The sequence below is a fragment of the Callospermophilus lateralis genome, chromosome 2 (assembly GCF_048772815.1).
Source record: "Callospermophilus lateralis isolate mCalLat2 chromosome 2, mCalLat2.hap1, whole genome shotgun sequence".
Classification (NCBI taxonomy): Eukaryota; Metazoa; Chordata; class Mammalia; order Rodentia; family Sciuridae; genus Callospermophilus; species Callospermophilus lateralis.
Window position 1 is genome coordinate 30,730,919 of NC_135306.1, and position 19,760 is coordinate 30,750,678.

The window sequence follows — 19,760 nt, forward strand, 5'->3', positions numbered from 1 at the left end:
GTGTTTTCTCCCTCTTTGAAGTCACAAAATGTTAAAAACAAAAATGGTCCCTATTCCAAACAGCAGCAGAGAGAGAGCCCCATCTGTCATCTCCAAGTGAAGAGAATCCCCTCTGATGACCAGTACTGGATCTGGGCTCCGGTGTTTCTTTCTGCCAGAATTGGCTTGGCTTCCCTTACAAATCTGAGACTTTGAGTACAGAAGAGACAAAAATATACCTGTGTGGCCATCCCACCTTCCAAGCACAAACACGCCAAGATGGAGAAACTTTCACACTGGCACTTTCTAGACCTAAAGAACTAGTTTGTGATTATGCTAAAGGATAAGCCCAGGAATAATCACGTCCTTTATGTTCCAGATGTGACATTCCAGACATCTCGAAACTAGAGTCCCGCTGCATGAATAGGAGCTGCCACCCATAGAAGTAGAAGAGGCATGTGAATTCAGTGAAGGTTGCAGAGTTCCTGGTCTTGCACTCGACCTCTTTCTGCCTTAATGGGCCTCTGGTCACATCTCCCCCAAAAGACCATTGTCCATCCCTCCTGCGTTCCCCTTTGTCCAGTTCCTGGACTCATCGTATGCTGACCCAGTCTTGGTTGTTTCAAAGGACCATTAGATTGTCAAGCTTTCCCCAGATGCCGGCAAGCACTCTGTACTCTGAGATCCTGCCCCATTGGGGTTGGCATTTTAAGGAATCCTTTTCCCAGAATCTTTTCTTTTGAGCCAAAGAGATATTCAGAACCGTGCCTGACCACCAGCTAGATACCAGGTTGTAGGCAGCAAAACATCTCTTCCACGAAAAAGGTTGAAAGAAAAAACAGTATGCCCACAAAGAAAAATAACCCAGAATCCTCCACATATTCCACACGTGTGTGTCATAAAACCCCAAGGCAAAAATAAAGCCGCAGCTGCCCCTGCCGCCGCTGCCGCGACAGCAGCCCCAGTCCAGCTCCCAGCGCTGCCACGCTGGTGTACTGAAAGCAGCATCTTCCCCCTAGAGGAGCGATCCTGGCGCCCAGCGTTTCTAGGAGGTGATTATGGCAAGCCTTTCAGTAACTCATCATTCATTCCCCCACTGACCCGAGCCTCACCCCGGCGCCTCCAGCACTGCGAAAGCCTATGGTTGTCCCTCCAATTCTTCAGGTGACACCCCCCCCCCCCACACACACACACCACTACTATGCGCCTGGGGCGCAGGCGAGTGGAAGGGAAAGATGACAGGTGCCCACGCCCCAGGCAAAAATCAATCGCAATGCTGATAGCTGAGGGAGAGAAATCCCAATCCCGGCCGGGTAGGAGGACTTGGCACCACCTACCTGCAGGGCGCCCCCGGCCCGCATGCCCACCCACGCGACCGGCTCGCCTCGAAACCCGGAATGCAGTCAGGAGGGTGGAACCGGACGATGGGAGCCTCCACGCCCGCTTTGTCTCCACGTTTCCCAAATGACAGCAGAGGAAAGTTTACGAGCAGAGAGGCGATAGCTTTCTGCCCGGTCAATCTGACACCTCGCAGGAGGCGACCCTCCCTGGGATCGCCCTCTCCTCCTACACTGCCCGGCGCCGCCTTCATCTGCACCTTGAAACCCACGAGCCAGGCGTGGGCCACCTGCACCACCGCGTGGGGTCAGGAACCTGCCCCCAGGGCTGCCCAGGCGCTGTGACGTCCGGGAGCTGTCCCTCGGCGGCGGGCGCCACACTCACCTCCAGTGGCGGAGCGTCCTCCGGTGCGCCCTACTGGGCCGTCCCGCTCGCGGCAGCGAAGTGCATTCAGGCAGCTGCTGGAGACACTCTCCCCGGGAGCTGCTGCATTCCGCCTGCGTGGGAGAGCGAGTCGGCGAGCGCGCGGCGCGGGCGTGCACGAGTGTGTGTTTGTGCGAGTGTGTGGCGAGTATGCCAGTGTGTGTATGTATGTGTGTGAGCGCGCGCGGGAGGGGGGACGTGGGTGCGCGGGATCACAGATCCCCCTCGGCGCCCATTCCGCGCTTTGCCTCCTCCTCCGCCGCCTCTTGACGCCGCTGCCTACACAGGGTCCAGGTTTCAGGATCTTCTGCTTGTTTAATGAAAGGAGAGGAGCAAAAGGCTGGCGGGGAGGGGGCACAAGGCGGGGGCGGGGAGGGCGCCAGGCTGCGCATGCTCAGAGAAGGACACTGAGCGCTCGCTCCGGAGACCTGGCAGGCGGAGAGAGCTGGCTTACTGGAGAGTGGAGGAAGATTGCACCCACCGGAGCAGCCGGAGCTCCGCGGGGTTCCCGGAAGGCAGCTGGGAAACCCCGTCGCCAAGGTGCGCCCTGCTGGAGGACTCCGTGACTCCTGCCGCGCGGAAAGCTGGTGGCCGGATCCCCACCCATCCTAGGATGCCACTTCTCCTGTGAGCTTTGGGTAATACCAGGCTCTCCCTGTCCCGGGTATTTTTAGTGTGTGAGCCAGAAATTCCACCGGCAACCGTGGAGCGTGGACCCGGAGGTCCAAAAAGAACCCCATGCTGCAGGTGGCATCTTTTACGAAAATAAGCTTCCTGATTTGTGCTTCTTTCTTCCCTTTCCCAACTTCTAGTCTGTCTAGAGGAGAAAAGGACAAGGTCCACTAGGGTCCCCCAAACATGTTTGATAGGTAGAGGGCAGAGAGGCACACACAAAGAACAAAGAGGGAGTGGAAGGAAGGTAGGTCTCCGAGGAACCCACACCTAGCCTTCCTTGGTGACAGGGTAGATGGAGGAGACAGTTGCCTTATTCAAGGGGGCAATAAGAACAATGAGGCCATTGTCCCACTTGTCTTAAAAGCCAAAGCAAGTGTAGGTCTAAGTGGGGCTTCCGGCTACTTGGTGGAGTGGAAGAACCATGAGCCCGAAGAGAGCCCAGTAGGAGAACCTGAGCCTTCGATGGCGGTGGTGCAGTAACCTGAGGCCCGCAGAGACAGGGGGTGAGAGTCTTCCCCTGGAGAATGGAAACTCTTCTTTGGGTGAGATTGTTGTATGAGCAAAACAGTCAAAAAATGGTTAGGACCCATTCAGAAGCTTCTGTTTTTCTCCTCCCAGTTTAATCATACCCCCCCCCCCCAATTTTTCCCCTGTGTAAGAAAAAACATTGTAGGCAGGAACATCCTACAAAAATATTACTACCTCATGTTTATTTAATTTCTGGCATTGCAGAAAAGAACCATCTTTTGGACACTCCAGCTTTGGAAGGATAGAGGAAAGATTGATCTGTACAAATCTTTTGCAAGCTTTCGTTAAAGATCACCTCTGAGTGCTTCCACTATGCCATGCAACCGAGCAGATGCCTTCTTGCTGAACTCTGACCCATGTCCCATTCATCTTCCCAATAATAATGCCAAGTGACACTTGAACAGCAGGACAATTAGATCAAATCCTGGAGCACACCCGGAGGAGAGAAAACAGCTTGTCTAAATACCACCAACAATAGCAAAGTTTAGAAGAAAAAGAGGAAGGAGAGGATAGAAGAGTTCTTTAAAAGAGAAAGTGTCCAGGGTGTGGTAGCAGGTGCTTTCTCCCAGTGGATCATTGAAAGCAGCAGGATTGCAGCCTCTCTTTCCTTAGAAGACAGTGAGTCTGAGTCCTCATCTGTGTGGCGAACCACTTGAATTATTTGGAGCTCTTCCTTGCCTGTTTTATAAGCCTTCTCTTTGGGGTTGGGCTTATTGGAAGATATCAAAAACCAACCTGCCTTCTTGCCACCTTCCTCTCAGAACAGTGAACAGCATTCACTTTGACGGGCCAGTCATCTTCCCTGAGTCAGGAAAGCCATTCTCCACATTCTGGCACCTTATGTGCACTATATAAGAGGTGAGTCTCTGATTCCAAGGACTGGATGAGACCCAGAACAGAGAGGTAGAGCTGTATAGGTGCAGGTCTCAACTTTGCAGTTGTCCCTGTAGGAGGTGTCACTTCCTCTGATAATAAGCCCAAGAAAAACACTCTGCTTTGTGTAAGCTTGACTATGGGTGAGGAGGAAAGAGAGTCCACTCCCCTTAGCAGTCAGAGGCACCCTGTTAACCACCTCAAAGCATAAAGTAGCTCCAACAAGGTTAAGAGTGAAGGCGGTCTTATAAATTCAGAATTGTAAATACAGTAGAATCCTTTTCTGGTGCTTCTGCTACAATATGTGAAAGGAATAGTTCTGGAATAGAATTTTACTGTTTGGTTAGAGTGGGGGAAACATAGCGGACATGAAATGAGATGAGATACTTAGAACATTTAACATTGGACCTAACTTAGAGTGTATAACATACTCTCCATAACTTGTGGCCATTGTTATTTTGGTTATTCACATTTTCATTACTCTAATGTTTTTGTTTTTAAAAAAAAAAAGATGAGAAAATCTCCCCCCCCCCCCAAGTTTAAACTGAAAAAACAGCTGAAAGCCACATGCCTTCTAATTTCCCTTCTGGCTTCCTCCATCGCCCCCTCACCCATCACCCTGATATATTTAAATCCATGTAATAAAAAGCATGCTGTAAAAACATGTGGCAGTGTGAATGGTGAATAACTCTAGCTCTCAGCCTTTTAAACTCAAATCTAAACGTGAGAGTGAAACAGCATTGTCCTTCCATAATATGCCTCGGCGCTTTTTGCCACAAGGATTAAGGACCTCTCCTGCCAGCTTGGGTCTCTTGCTATAACACCTCACCTATATTAGAGCACAAGTTTGTTGGTTGGTTGGTTTTTATTCTAATTTTAACTACCAAACCTGTTACTCCTCTTAGATAACAGAATTCCTGAAGCCAATTAATCTGTGCACATCTGTAGATGGTTTTAAGAGAAATGAATACTAAGAATTTTAGTGGCAATGTGTTCAATGGTCCTCAAGTTCCGATTTCAGCACTCATCCCCTCTACCTGGATAAAGGACAGTCCCTAAGCTTTGCACCTCTCTCCAAGAATGTTTAATGACTTTACCTCTCACATCAGCAAAATAACCCAGCATTGTGGCCTCTGTTTGAAATTGTATATTTTCAAAGACAGATGGCTATTAAATTCTAAGTAGAACTAGCTGTTTCAGAACATACTAATAAAGCATAAGTTCTAGAATAAAAACATGTAACAGATAAAAGTATGAAACATTAAACCCTCCAAAGGTGTAGATGCCGTAGAGATGTCTTGATTCTTGGAAAATTGTATGAAGATGATTTCATTGGCTTATGTATTAGTGAGATAACAACTTTATAGTGATGTAATGTGTACCTAAGTTGTATTCTGAATATTTTCTAATGAATATGAAGCATCTCATTCCTGCTGTGTTGTGTTCTACCTATCATTTTCATCATTTCCAAACACCACCATACAGAGACAAATTGAAATCTAATTTTTTCCTTTTGTAGAAATTTCATGTTTATAGCAACCTTTTCCGGTTTAATAAAAATATAAGGGCTAAACAAGTGATATCCTACTGGTAAGGGTCAAAAATTTTCAGAGAATATCAAAAACTTATATAACTATCCCAAAAATTCTTTGCATACATTCTTTTTGTAACTTTTAGCCCCAAAAGTTTCGTTAAACCTGGGTTGGTTATGAGCTATTCTTGAACAGAGGTTTATTTATTTATTTTTATGTTCCTGAAGCTTCATGAAAGAAAGTAATATATGTTTAGTAAATGTTTAAAGAGTGAATGAATAAGAAGTAGTCCAAAATTAGTTGATGTTGGTAACATGTTGACTTTGAAAAAGATTCCCAAGTACCATGATACTTGGCACTCATTATAGATGATGAAGTCAATAGACACTTTTAAGCTTTTGTGTGTGATTATCTAAAAATGAAGGATTGAGATGAAAAAGCAAAGCAGGTTTCTGTAGACAGTTTTTATCCCCTTGGAAACATATAAATCAAGCCCATTCTATTTTTCTGATTTAGAAAGCAAGGAATTTTGGCTCAAAGTGTATTATTATTCAAAGGACAGCTCCATACTGGCCAACTAATCCACCAGAATAATGTAATAATTTATTAAACTTTCCCCCTAAGTAGGATGAAATCATTGGTTCAAGAATGATTAGAACTTTTTGTCTTCAAAGGAAATAATTCAAAAAGTGAAAAGGACCACCCCCTAGATTCCACCCCCAGCATTTCTGCTATAACGTCTTGAATGAAAGTAACCAGTAAAAAAGCCAGTTCTATTTTCACAGATGGAGATTTGAGTGATGGGGAGCAGGTGGAGATGTGGGAAGGCTAAACCATGAAAGGTCTCAGCTCCGATCACCAGCATGCTGAGCCAGGGAAAGGAAAATGAGAGCCCCAGGTGTTGAGTGCCATATTTATCTTTTCCTCTTTCATTCATTTACACATCCAGTAAGAGAGTTTATTGAGAAAGTGAAAGATATGAAAGGGAGAGAAAGAAATCCAAAGATGGAAGCTAAAGTCTTATAAAACCTAATCTCAGAAGTAACACACCATCAATTCAGCCACACTCTATCAATCACACAGACCAATCATGGCATTCTCCTTAGGTTATGTTAATTTTAGGGTGTCTTGTGTTTCTTACTGGGACACTGCTTGATATAAATCTTAAGAATCCTTTTTTCTTATTTATTGACTCATCTCACTCACCCTGGGCTTAATGCTTGTCAGTACTTTATGTTCTCTGATACCTGGTGTCCCCACACCTGATTGTATAACTCATAAGGCCCAGCCCCCAGGACTCCTGCACATGCATTGCTGAAACTCATGCTTAGTTCTCCACCTCTGCACGCTGGTCCCCAGACCCCATCACTGATTCCCACTGTTTGGTTCCAACTCCCGATGCCATCCTCCTCTCCTCTTAGAAACCTCATCAGGCATTGTGAGAATCACAAACTCACCTTCCCTCGGACTTTATATGCTGCAGATATTTCGCTGACAGCATTTCCTGTCTGGAGACTCTGCTTCTATACAGGAGTGGCAGGTCTGTCAAAGCCCATCTATCTCTTTCATTCTGTCCCATGCTGCCAGCCTGGAACCCTTCACTCCTAACAGCTGATATATGACATTAGTATCTTCATTTTTATCATATTTAAAATGAGAAGGCTGAACTAAGTTACTCAATCATCACCCTTTAATAGTCTAGTCCAGAGGTCAACAAACTTGTGCTATAAAAGACCAAATAGTATGTATTTTAGGCTTGGTGGGCCATATGGTCTCTGTCACAACTACTCAACTCTATGGTTACAGACAATGCATAAAAGAAGGAGAATGGCTATGTTCCAATTTTCTTTTTAAGAAACAGGTGGTGGGCTGGATTTGGCCCATGAGCTGTGGTTCACCAACTCTGAGTTTAATCTTTTACTTTCTGCCAGTCACCTCTGCCATCAGCAATGTGCTAGAAAGAAGAAACTTGAACCTTGCTTTCTATTCTGCCTGTAGGAAAATATTAAAAACCATGATAATGCTGCAAGAAATCTTAGCCCATTTTCAGTTTAGGGACTCCTTGTCAGCAAGCATGGCTTTCATACTATCTTAAGAACCCACTCCAAAAACAAAAACTTTTAAAAAAAAAGTTTAAAAACTTTTTTTTTCTATTTAGAAGCAGTTGGCTATGTTTTCTATATGGAACAGTAGGAGCAACAACAACTATATTATTTTTACCTTAAAACCAACTTATGCAGTTCTAGAAGTTTATGAGAGAAATATTTTAAACAAAAATGAAAAAAAATAATGTGAGCATGATAGTCTTTCCTATTAAAACAGAGCAAGTAAATATATTCTAATTATGATTACCACCTTAGGAAAACTACCACTCTAAAGATAAGTAAACTCAAGCCCAATAAGAAAGAATGCCTCCTTACATAGGTCCCAGGACAGAAGTAACATCTTTACTGAGTTGAACTCACACAAATTGAGTTGCTGGCTGAGCATTTTCACAACACACTGTCCAAGTTATGAAATTCAGCCTATCCAGAAATTTCACTCCTCCAGAGGGATCTACCAATCCAAAGCCTTTCCAACTAAAATCTCAGCATTTTTTTTCAGAAATAGAAAAATCCATCCTAAAATTCATATGGGATCCCAATTACCAAAACAATTGTGGGAAAAGAAGAACAAAATTGGAGGTCTCAGTCTCCATGATTTCAAAACTTACTACAAAGCTAATCAAAACAGTGTGGTACTGGCATAAAGATAGAGATATAGGCTACTAAAATAGAATAGAGATCCCAGAAATAAATCCTCACATATGGTCAAAATGTTTTTTTGAAAAATGTGCCAAAACCATCCAAGGGAGAAAAGACAGTCTTTTCAACAAACGGTGCTGGAAGAACTGCTTGTAAAATAATGAAGCTAGACTCCTACTTTACACAATATACACAAACTAACTTAAAATGATGGACTGAAAACCTAAGCTAAAAACTATAAAACTATTAAAAGAAAGCAAAGAGAAAAGCCTCATAACACTGGATTTGGTGATGATTCTTGGATAACTCACCAAAAGCTTGAGTGAAATCAGAACAGATAAATTTACCTACATCAAAACTAAAAGGACACTCTCAACAGAGTGAAAAGGTGCCCATCAACGTGATGAAAGTATTTTCAAATCATATATCTGATAAGGTGTTAATATCCAGAATATATAAAGAACTGCTACAGTTCAACAACATAAACCCAATTAACAAATGGGCAAATGAATTGAGTGAACATTTCTCCAAAGAAGATATACAGATGACCACTAAGCACATGAAAAGATTCCCTGCATCACTAATCATTAGGGAAATGCAAACAAAAATCATCAAGACATACCCGTTACATCCACTGGGATGGCCATTACAAAAAAGAAATATTAAAAGTTGGTAAGGACGCAGAGGAACCAGGACTCTTGTGATCTGCTGGTAGGAATTTAAAATGGTACAGTTACTATGGCAGTTCTTTAAAAAACTAAATGTAAAATTACCATATGACCCAGCACTTTCCACTACTTGTATATACCCTCAAAGTTCAAAGGCATAGACAGAGATATATATTTGTACACCAATGTTAAGTAGAGCATTAATTCACAATACCCCAAAGGCAGAAGCAACCCAAGTGTCCATTGACAGATAAATGAATAAACATAGTGTACACACAATGAAATATGATACAGCCTTAAAAAGGAAGAAAATTCTGACACATGCTATATCATGGATATACCTTGAAGGGTAAGTGAAATAAACAAGTCACAAGGGTCCAAATACTGTATGATTCCACTTATATACCTAATGTAGTCAAACTTGTAGAGATAGAAAACAAAATGGTGGTTATAGGATCTGTAGGCAGGGAGAAACAGGGAGTTATTATTTATGGGTACAGAGTTTCAGTTTGGGAAGGAAATGGATGATGATGGTGGTTACACTTTTTAAGTTAAAGTGGTAAATTTTATGGCACATATGTATTTTACCACTATTTTAAAACTAAGAAAAAAAAGTTTGGTTTACTGCCTCAATTGCTCTCTCCCAGCAAGCTTTCCTTCACAAACATTTCTATTAATGGCACCTAAGATCTTACAGAAAGAGGCCAGGCATGGTGGTGCACACCTATAACTCCAGCGGCTCGGGAAGCTGAGGCAGGAGGATTGCAAGTTTAAGGCCAGCCTCAGCAACTTAGTAAGGCTCTAAGCAACTTAGGGAGATCCTGTCTCAAAATAAAAAATTTTAAAAGGGCTTAGGATGCGGCTCAGTGGTTAATTGCCTGTGGGTTAAATCCCTAGTAACCGCCCCCCCCAAAAAAAAAGGAAAGAAAAAAGAGAAAGGAAGGAAAGAAGGAAGAAAGGAAGGAATGAAGAATGAAGGAAGGAAGGAAGAAAGGAAAAGAAAAGAGGTTGTCAAATTGAGTTAAATTTCAGCTCTGCCGGGGAATGTTTTAATTTCATGCCTCAGTTTTCTCATATATAAATATGAAAAGTAGCTTATCTCACCAAATCATGAAATAAGATAACATAAATGTCTGGCAATTCGTCGACACTAGATGAACAGGAACTGTCATCAGCATCATCATTCATCGCGTTTTCACCCCCAAATCACCTTGAACACTTGATGTCATCCTGTGATCTTTGTACACTGGTGACCATATTTTGTCACCCTGGCAGGGAAATTCTTTCTTCAAAATGTTTTGTGACTATTTTCTTCCCATTCTAAAGACCAGCATCCCAGGAAAGACCCTGAGCACCTGACCTGGGTGGATACAATGGTCTAATCATGGATTGGGGAGCTATTTGTTTTTTCACTTTCCTGCTGGGATTAGAGTGTGACAGTCTTGCACTCGCTCCTCTTTTATTTCATACATGGTGGTAGGTGTTTTGTGCCAACACAGAGAGTTTGAAGTCAGGACCCCCAGGTAGCACTCTGAGGAAATCATGCCTGATATTCTGACTTTGTGGTCTTCATGTTATTTTAAATTACAAATGTATTTGATAAAATATGAAGGAAAAGTCTTAAGGACTTAATTTGAAAACAATCCTACCATGTTGCTGGGAGTCATATGAAACTTTTATTTTAACTATCTATCTAACATATATAGATATAAGTTATGATTTAGTCATCTCACTAAACATTTAAAGAGCATGCCTCTTAGTTCCCAAATCATCCCATATCCTGTATAACTAGTCAATTACACATTAAGCCACCAAAGTGCCTAAACCAGTCTCTGACTAGGAAAATACTTGGGAGACTATGTACCAAATGACACAAACCTCTTCATACCGTACCAATGATGATTTACATCATCACTATTATCAGCAGCAGGTATCTCCATTAGAATTATTCATTTCTAATCTATATAGCATGGTAAACCAAAGACTTAGTGAGGTTAGATAGCTATTGATTTTTGCCTGCTGTCTTCCTCCTTTGACCAGTAATGGTATCCATAGTTCCTTAAGAACCCACCAACCTCCAACTGCTAATCCATGTGGTTTGGGTAGGAATGGAAAAACCCCTTCCACTTCCAAGCATGGGCATGGAAAACCAACCTCATCAATCACAATTCCCAGACCTCTAGGTGTTGTGGTGTCTCAGAGACAACAAATGATCCAAACCAAGAAAATTGAACTAAAATTCAACTTTTACTTTCATGAAAAATCAAGGTCTCTTACTAGAATGCTAAGCAGTCAAAATGCTCTAAGCCTTGAATGCAATGAGAGAATCTTTCACATGATTCTGAATCCCAGATCCTACTGTGCCTTACAGTACTGCTGAACATTTCCGTGACTTGAGCAGTTAATTCATTCTTGCTTAAGGCATTTCAAATGAGGTTTTCTTTCCTTTGCTCCATTAGAAATGACTTTATGGACACATTAATTTAGCATCCCTTTAAGCATAATAATAGCAAACAAAAGGGAGAGTGTGCCAAGGATGGGAAGAGTGTTTAAAGGATCCCTGTGGCCACACTAGCTCTGGACATATTAGGTCTTTCACCCATGAGCATACATCTTCTGTGCCTTCTTCCTCTTTTCTGAATTGCCAGATTTGAAGGCTGGTGCTCTTCAAGGCTAACACCCACCGTCAGACAGATGGAACTGAGGGGGAGGGGGGCAAGGCAGAGGCCAGGCAAACCCTGCCAACTCATTTGGCCTCAGGCCCAGCCCTACTCCATAACTACCATTGCTGTCATTATCCAGCTAACACTGGTCCGAGTCCTCTTTACTGTCAGATTCTCTAGGCTCCTGAAGATGACATGGCATTGAATCCCCTTGGTCCTCCCAGGCCTGGGGGTTACAGATGCCCATCACGGCTTTGTACCATCCATCAGGTATCCCTTGGGAATAAGGCAGGCGGAAGCTTTCTCCCCTCCCAGAGGCTCCTGCACCACAGGGATTGTCAGGAGAGTGTTGGAGCAGCTGTCACCTGCTGATTGGCAGGCTGATGTGACTGGCCTGCTAGGTGTTCCCTCAATCCTCTGCGGCTCTGAGTTGTCCAGTGCCTGAGCGTCAACTTCCAAGAGAAAGAGGAATTTTTCCTGGTTCCTCCTCCTCACTAGGTCCATCTTTCATTCTGTTTTAGTGATCTAAAATGTAATGTGACCATGTCACTTGCTGGCTTACACTTTTAATGGCTTTTTTAAGCTTAATGCTCAAGGTCCTTCATGATCTTGGTCTCGACTATGTATTGACCCCAAACCTCACCATTCGCAAGCCACTGTAATCTTGTCTCCTACCAGTCATTCCAAACATGCCAAGTTTTCTTCCATCAGTGCCTTTTATTTTCCCCATCATGTCTGCCTGAGTTTTATTTGTCCTTCAAATGTCAGCTCAGATACTGTTTCATCCAGAAACCTCCTCTTTAATTCCTAAGGTAGGGGAGAGGAAGTAGAGGACCCCTCCTGTCTGCTCAGACAGCACTCTGGGTTCACCTCTAGACCAGTAAATCTCATACTATGTGTAGTTACACATTTAGAGATGTGCTATGGTTGAAATGTTTTGGTCCCCTCCAACTTAATGGCCAATGTCATAATAGTAAGAAGTGATCAAGTTATGAAGGCAGAGTCCTCAGGGACGGTGTGAGGAGTGGGTTCATTCTGTCCCCTGCCCCCAACTTCTACCCTGTGAGGGACACAATAAGAAGATCCTCACCAGATTCTGATGCTTTTGTCGTGGACTTCCCCAACTCCAGAACTATAAGAAAATTAAATTTCTGTTCTTTATAAATAACCCAGTCTCAGGTATTTTGTTATAGAAGCACAAAAAGACTAAGGCAATATGTGATTATAGACATGAACAAATTGAAGGAGTTATGTTAATTATCTGATACATACCAGGTATTTAGCTTGTTTGCTTGTTTGTTGGATGAGGAAATTAATGGCATTATATGCGTGATTCAGTTACCTTTTTTTCATTGCTGTGACCAAAAGATCTGACAAGAACAAATTTTAGAGGAAGAAAAGTTTATTTGGTGCTCATGGTTTCAGGGGTCTCAGTCCATACCTCTTGCTCTGAAGTAAGGCAGACTATTTTAGCAGAAGGGCATGGTGAAAAAAAAGGAACTCAGGACATTGCAGTGAGAGAGAGACAGCTCCCTCACCATGGACAAAATGCAAACTCCAAAGGTATGCCCTCAATGGCCCACCTCTTTCAGCCACACCCTATCTGCCTATAGTTACCACTCAGTTAATCCCTAGGTTAAGGCTCTCATAGTCCAGTCATTTCACCTCTAAACATTCTGTCATTTCTCACACTTGAGCTTTTGGGGAACACCTCTTATCTAAACCATAACATTTTGTTCCCTGCCCCCCCCAAACCCTGCACATTTCACAATGCAAAATATATTTTAATTCATTTCCAAGAGTTCCATAAAGTCCAAGTCCCAAGTCTCCTCTGACTCTCAAGGCAAATTCTCAGCATGCGCCCCTGTAAAACTCAGAAGCAAGTTACATATATCCAATATATAAAGGTACAGTAAACATTCCAATGGTTAAACAGGGGATTCTGTTTTAGAAAGAAAGTTTGGAACCAAAACAAGACCAAAATCTAGCTGGGCAAACAAGTTCTGTAGTTCCATGTCTAGCATCTGGGGCACATGGCATGCTGATGTTTTGTGCAAGGGGATTGTGTAGCTCCTTTCCTATGGCTTTGCTGGGTGTAGCCCACATGGCCTCTCTGTTAGCTGTGTCCACTCAATTCCTGCAGCTTTCCTTTCATAGTACTGGCGTTTCTTAATCTCAGGGGTCTCCCCTGCAGCTTGGCTTCCTTCTCACATCTCCACCATTACCCTTTCAGGGGTAACCTCTGGGACTCCAACTCTGGGGCACTTTTCCTGGCTTCTCAGGTCTTCCTTTAAAATCTCAGTGGAAGCCTCCATGACACCCTAACTCCAGCATCCTACATTCCTGCAGAATCAGCACCACATGGTTGCTGCTGAGGTCTATCTCCAGCAGCCTCCTGGGATCCTTGTTGCAGCAGCCTCTGAATACCTGGGTGACTGTACTTGGTGAATCAACTTCCTAGACCCCTCTCTGCAGGCAAAGTGGCCTACTGGTCTCTCCTTAAAGGAATTTTCACTTTTACACCTTTAAACCTGAGATGGGTATGATTTGGTCAATTCCTGAGATGCCCTAAAATCATCTTTCTTATTGTCTGGGCCAAGTCTTTAGTATCTTTTTAGTGGTTTATTATCCTTAATAACCACATGTTCCTTAGCTGCAGTTGTACTCATAGTTTTCTAACTCCAAGTTTTTTAAATCTTTCTGCTTTGCTTTCTGCTCCTGATTATCACAATAAACTTGGCTAAAAGCCACCAGCAATACCCATGCCACTACCCAAGTACTATGCTGCCTAGAAATTTCTTCCACCAGATTAAGAAGCCCCTTACCTTTAAATTTAGCCTCATAGAAAGTCTCAGGATGTGGGCAAAATGTAGACAATTCTTAGCCGGAACATAAGATGAATGACCTCTAGTCCAATTTCCAGTAGCATCCTCTTCCTCTGAAACCCTACAAGCCCAGTTTTTCCTATCCACAGTCCTATCAGCAGTCTGGTCTTCTGAGTTCCCACCAGAATCACATATTAATCTCCATTTGCAACAATTCTAAAACTTTACCAAATTATTATCTTTAAACTTTTCAAAATTTCTTCCACAAATTCCTAAAAGCTCCAAAAGCTTCTGAACCACATGGTCAGGTGAGTCACAGTAACAACCCCACTCTTGGTACTAATTTCTGTTTTAGTCAGCTGTTTCACTGCTGTGACCAAAAGACTTGACAAGAACAATTTTAGAGGAGAAGAAGTTTATTTGGTGCTCTTGGTTTCAGAGGTCTCAGTCCCCCAGTGCATAGATGGCCAAGGTGCTCTGTTGTTCTAGGCCTGAGGTGAGGCAGAACGTCATTGCAGAAGGGCAGGGTGGAGGAAAGCAACTTGAGACATGCAGCAGGAAGGGGGGGGGGAGAGAGAGAGAGAGAGAGAGAGAGAGAGAGAGAGAGAGATGGCCGGTGGGGGGGAGAGACTGTGGACAAAATATAAACCCCAAAGACATGCCCCCCAGTGATCCACCTCTACCTGCCTATAGTTGCCACTAGAAAATCCCTATCAGAAGCATGATCAGGTTAAGGTTCTTATAACCCAATCATTTCAATCTCTAAACATTCTTGCACTATCTTGCAAGAGAGCTTTTGTGGGACATCTCATATCTAAACAATAACAGTATATATATGCCTTCCTCCTAGAATTAGGGTAAAATGTGTTGATAAACAGCTAACTTGGGGATATCTCACTTAAAAACAAAATGTTACTGCTGCCTTCTGCTCACCTGCAGGAGTGCCTGATGGAACGTGAACATGGAAGAATTGGAAATATAGCTCAGTGGTAAAGTGTGTGGTTTGCATGCATGTGTAGGAGGCCCTGGGTTCTTTGAAAGAAAGAAGGAAAGAAAGCAAATGAGAGAGAGGGGGGGGGAAGGGAGAGAGGGAGAAAGAGAAAGAGAGAAGGAATGAGTATATGAAGAAAAGAAAGGAAGGTAGGGAAGGAGAGATGGAGGGAGGGGGAGGGAAGGAAAAGAAAAGAAGAGAAGGAAAGTGATCATAGAGTGTTCTGTCTGGGACATAGGAGAGAAGGGGGACCTCACCACTCTTTCCCTCCACTTAGTAGGTCTAATAGAAAATAACTCTTAGCTCCATAGCATCCGACTGCCACTTTGACTGAACTACATCACTTTATCTCTGTGCCCATTCCCCAAAGAGCAGCGCATCCTGGGTGCGCCCAGTGCTGCAGGGTGCACAGCCCTCCTTTGCACATCCTTAGTGCCAGTGCTGTCCACAGCCCTGATGGAGATACTTAGCAGCCACTGGGCCACCTCATGCCTGTGGTAACGAGTGTCAGCAGTATTGAGAGTACTGGGACTTCAGTGGCACCTGCAGTGTTGGCTCAGCATAGGGCTTTGTCACAAAGATCAGCATCTGTGTGGACATCAGATGGACAATCATGGTGGACATCAGCACTGGTTGAAATGCTGAGGCTCCCTCTTCCAGGCTAATGCAGCTTTCCCTAATCAGCAGCATGAAAAGAAAGAAAGAAAGAAAGAAAGAAAGAAAGAAAGAAAGAAAGAAAGAAAGAAAGAACCTTTTCATCAATACTTTTGTTCCCATTTGATACACATAACAAACTAGAAGAATCTAGAGAATCATTTTTTTTTCTTCTATCAATGAGAACGTTTTCTCTAAACTGGTACACCCTGAGATAATATTATAAATTGTAGGCACCGCATTGAAATAGAGCCCCAAATCTTGGTTGTGTTATTTCTCACACTGATGTTGGATAATATCCCTTCTCCGCCTCAGGGCCATCATTTGTAAAAACAGGGTGAATTAAAATCCACTTCGTTGGATTAACATAAGGATTAAATAAGATAATGTTTATCAGAGTGCTTTACAACAGTGTGATCAGTGGTCACTCAACACAGCATAGAAAATGCCTCAGAAAACTTGTTAAATTGAAAACAAGGGAGCTACTACCAAGTACAGCACTGAAATACTGCCAGGATAAATAATAGATCCTACTCTGTCCATATCATTCTCCTCCGTTTTAGGAAAGAACCGACATTCACCAGATGATTTACAGCTGGGCAGAAAACATATACAGGCCATGAGTCTTCATTTGGATGAAAAGGATGCCCTCGAGTTTCCAACCAGGAATCACACTTCCTGGGTATCCTTATTATTCTCACAATCCCACAAACCACCGGGAAATTGGGGTGAACACACTGCAGGAGGTGGTCGGCTGCTTACTCTCTTGACTGGATAGTAGGGTAGGCTGTGAGCAATGGAAGTATTCCACAAAAACAAAAAGCCAGAGAGGGCTTCACAACAGTCCCCATCCCTCTGTGAATAGACAAGGGCCATCCTGGCTGATCACTCTGGACAGATGCCTTGCTAGCCGGGCCTCCAATGATGACAGTCATGACATGAGCAGAACAGAAGTCAGCAAACTCAAAGAGCCCACCAGGTGGACAATGAGCATCACTGAGGAATGCTGGTCGTAGGTGGAGATATAGACACTAGTAGAAGGAGCTGGGTTAGATCTGAGAATTTACCCACTTCTACAGGAGGAGGCCAACAGCATGCAAAAACAAATTTCTTGTTTTTCAAGAGAAGCTGCAAAATCAGGTCTGATATGAAACTTTTTTTTTTTAATTGAATACAATCTGTTAGAAATGCAAACAAAGAAACCCTGTGTTAGTCAATAAAATACAGCTTTGGACAGGATTCAGCCCCTGACCAACCAGTGTTCATCTCCTGATAGAGAGCTTCTCTGTCACTCTTCAGAGATTTCTTGCTTTGATGAGATGATAGGTCACAAATGGTTGCTTCCTAAAGCCTGTGGATGACTGCATTATGTCATAGTCACCAAGAAACTATGAGGTGCATTAGGACCCCAAAGAAAAGAAAGTGTCGTGGTATGGCCTAATTTCTTGTGAAGTAGGAGTAGTCAGGTGCATGAGGGGGTGAAGGTTTTCCTGTGCAGCTCCAGAGCATAGAAGCAATCCAAACGCGAGTGTGCACACGTGTGTGTGTGTGTGTGCGCGCACACACACACACACACACAACTAAACCTCATGGATCACATCACATGGGTAGAAACATATGCAGTGAACTTAATAGAGGAGTTCTATAGCTGAACAGAAAGAGCATTGTGCCAGGAAACAGACTCCTTAATAACTGTAAATCACCTAGTGTGGTTTCCTCCTCTGTAAAATGTTGATGTAAATAATATGTTCATTGTAAGGTAGTTTAAAGGATTCAGTGGAAGGTATGTTTGGCACCTAACATAGTGTCTGGTAGACAGTATATTCCAATTATTATTATTTTAAAGTTAAGCCCCATGCAGGCAGAGGTTTTCCCTTAAATACACATTTCATAGCACCTAACAGACACCCAGAATGTTGGGACCTCGCAAATTTCATCTGCGGTGGATTGGCTCCATGGTTTTATGCATTACTAATAAGGCAGAGGGGATTAGTTGAGAGGACTGGTTTGCAGCAATCGGTTGTACTGCTGCCTCTCTCTGCTTGCCTCATTATAATTCTTCATTGAGGTGGGAGTGGAGGGTCGATAATGTCATCTTGGGCAGCAGGAAATCTCTTCAATAGCAGAGCTTTTTGTTGAAAATGAAGTCCTTTCTGTAGTGGGAAATTCAGCAGAAAAATGAGACTGCCGCCATTTTTAATGTGATTGACATATTTCATTTCACCACAGCCTAAGCATGTTCTTTGTGAGAATGGAGCAACAAATGCCTAATGGCCTTTGCCAAAGGAGTCTGAGGTGTATGTGGGGTCTGATCTGCAAACAGGGCTCCAGTTGAATAGATGGAGGATTGCATGGCTCCCATTTGGAATGTACTGGCCTGCCAACCTGTCCATTCCCATATGCATTTACTTGTACTGCCTGTCAGTCTTAAGGGCTGGTCTGCTTGAATGACAGGTAAATAGATGAGGTATCATAAAATGATCAACACCAGGCAAATGTCTGCACATTTAAAAAACAAATACAATGACAAACAATTCCTTACTGGCCACCAATCACGTGTGTTTGGATAAACTAATCCAACAGGCAACATTTGATGAAGGACCCATTTCTTATTGCCTTTCTTTGAAGACTTAGATGATTATTCAAAGAATTTCAGTGATTGTTGCTGAGAAGGTATGGTTATTATGTGAAGAGAAATAATACATTGCTTTAGTAACTTCTCAAATTTATGTTTTATAGACAAGATTCTATATGTAATTTGAGATTTACATAGAGGGCTTCTTTGGAGCAAAAGATATAAACCTTCAGACCAATAAATTGAATTGTGTCAACAAAATACAATAGGGTATCTGAATAAATAAAAGGAATTACTTGAATTTTTCTGCAAAGTCTCTGTCTTAAATCACGACTTTATTGTTGTTATATATTTAAATATGATATATTGTATGGAAGCACCTCCCAACAGAAGACAATTACTATAAATTTTTTAAAAGTTAATTAAATATAAATAGAAAACAACAATATCATAGAAGATGAAGGAAGAACATATTTTAGTTCTGAGAATTAATGAAATTTCTGAAACTGTGACTCAAACTTCTCTTTATGCTTTCTGTTGCCTATAAAACAAAAATATCATACCACAGAAGAGAGAGGAAGCTACCAGTTTCTCAGGGATACAAAGCTTTGGCTGATATTTTATGACTATTATCTCTACTACTATAACTATTCAATGAGCACTAAAATAAAAGTCCAAACCTGATAGCTTCTACTTACTGTGTAAGAATAGCTCACCACCCACATATTAGTGAAGTAGTCCAAAATGTTATATACACCTTACAATCATTTATGACCCACTTAGCTATTTCTTAGTAAGTTTCTGTGGTCCACAGCTTACATTAGATATATAAATTTCCCATTTCTTTTTAGCAATATTAGGTTGTGATTAATTGAATATGAAGTGTTAATATAAAAGAATAAAAATGTAGAGAAGACACATAACAGTGTTAGAATAGGAAGTTAGAAATTACTTAGTGTCAGACAAAATATCACCATACTCCCTTTATGTCATAATATTTGGAAAGTTGTCCCTTTGCCTTAATTACAACCCATGGAAGAGCAATACACATTGTCAATTTTTTCCTTCTGTGTTCAAATTGTCTGATTCTGTCTGGATCCAGAGTACAAGCAGCATGCATTTTTGAAGGAGAAAAGGAAGAGGGTGGATTTAATGTCTGCTTTATACACAGGTCTGATAGCATGGCCTTGCATATGCTAGAGCAGTGCTGTACCTCTGAGCTATATCCCCAGCCCCAGCACATTTTCAAATATTGTGTAAGAGTAAATGTAGGGAGAATACTTTCCTCTGTT

General features: G+C 42.5%; 1 protein-coding gene across 1 annotated transcript in view; it reads right to left on the bottom strand.

The window, feature by feature from the left end:
* The window catches only part of Plppr1 (phospholipid phosphatase related 1), a 283,020-nt gene extending 281,230 nt beyond the window's left edge, over positions 1-1,790 (bottom strand). Inside the window, exon 1 of the mRNA XM_076843244.2 lies at positions 1,702-1,790. The gene's annotated coding sequence lies outside the window, so the exon portion shown is untranslated. The remainder of the gene's footprint in view (positions 1-1,701) is intronic.
* Between the last annotated feature and the right edge of the window lie 17,970 nt (positions 1,791-19,760).